This window comes from Aythya ferina (assembly GCF_964211825.1).
Source record: "Aythya ferina genome assembly, chromosome: 20".
Classification (NCBI taxonomy): domain Eukaryota; kingdom Metazoa; phylum Chordata; class Aves; order Anseriformes; family Anatidae; genus Aythya; species Aythya ferina.
Window position 1 is genome coordinate 2408667 of NC_140318.1, and position 812 is coordinate 2409478.

The following is an 812-nucleotide window of genomic DNA, read 5'->3' on the forward strand; positions in this document are numbered from 1 at the left end:
ACCACATATATATTTAGCAAACAAGTGATTTACCTGTTGATGTTGCTGTGAGCAGACTTGTACTATTAGCTGTGATGCAAAGGCTTATACTTCATACCAGAAGCATAATCTTCAGTTCATGTAGTCTTGAGCTACAAGTCTGTTAAACTTTATTCATATTTTGCACCTGTACAGTAAATGTAATTAAAGATTAAAATGAGGTAAGAATTAGTCTGCGTGGCAGGGATGTTCTTTAGGCTACTGCTATCACCCAAGTTTGTAATCTGATCCTTAATTATTGGGAGATAAGAATGAAAACAAAAAGCTGCGATCAATTATTTAAATGCCCTTGTTCTGTCACTGGCCTGTTTGCTGTGAACTTCTCTTTCCTCCTCTGTACTGAAAATCAACATACCCAGTTGCAGGTGTTGGTTAGTATTTCAGTTAATATAAGCTTGACTTTTGGCAGGGGATTTAATATGGTTAAGAAAGATGTAATGATTAGCATCATTGTTTTCACACACTTGCTGTTAGGAACAAAACTATTGCACAGCTTGACATTAATCCTTGGGGAGGATGAGTGAATCTCCTCACTGCTGCTGGCCACCCCTGTGAATTCTTGTTGATGAGAGGGACATGCTTTTTCCTTTCATCCTGAGTTAAACAAAATGCTATTTACTATTGTATGACTTTCTAAAAGAGAATGATACTGTGAATTTCTCAGGATCTTAAATGCCAAAAGTCCTGGGGAGCAGAAAGCAAACCATCTCTACCCCTCCCTCCCCACACACGTCCTTTCTGTAAACATTTACCAAAAGTGCATTCGCAAGAAA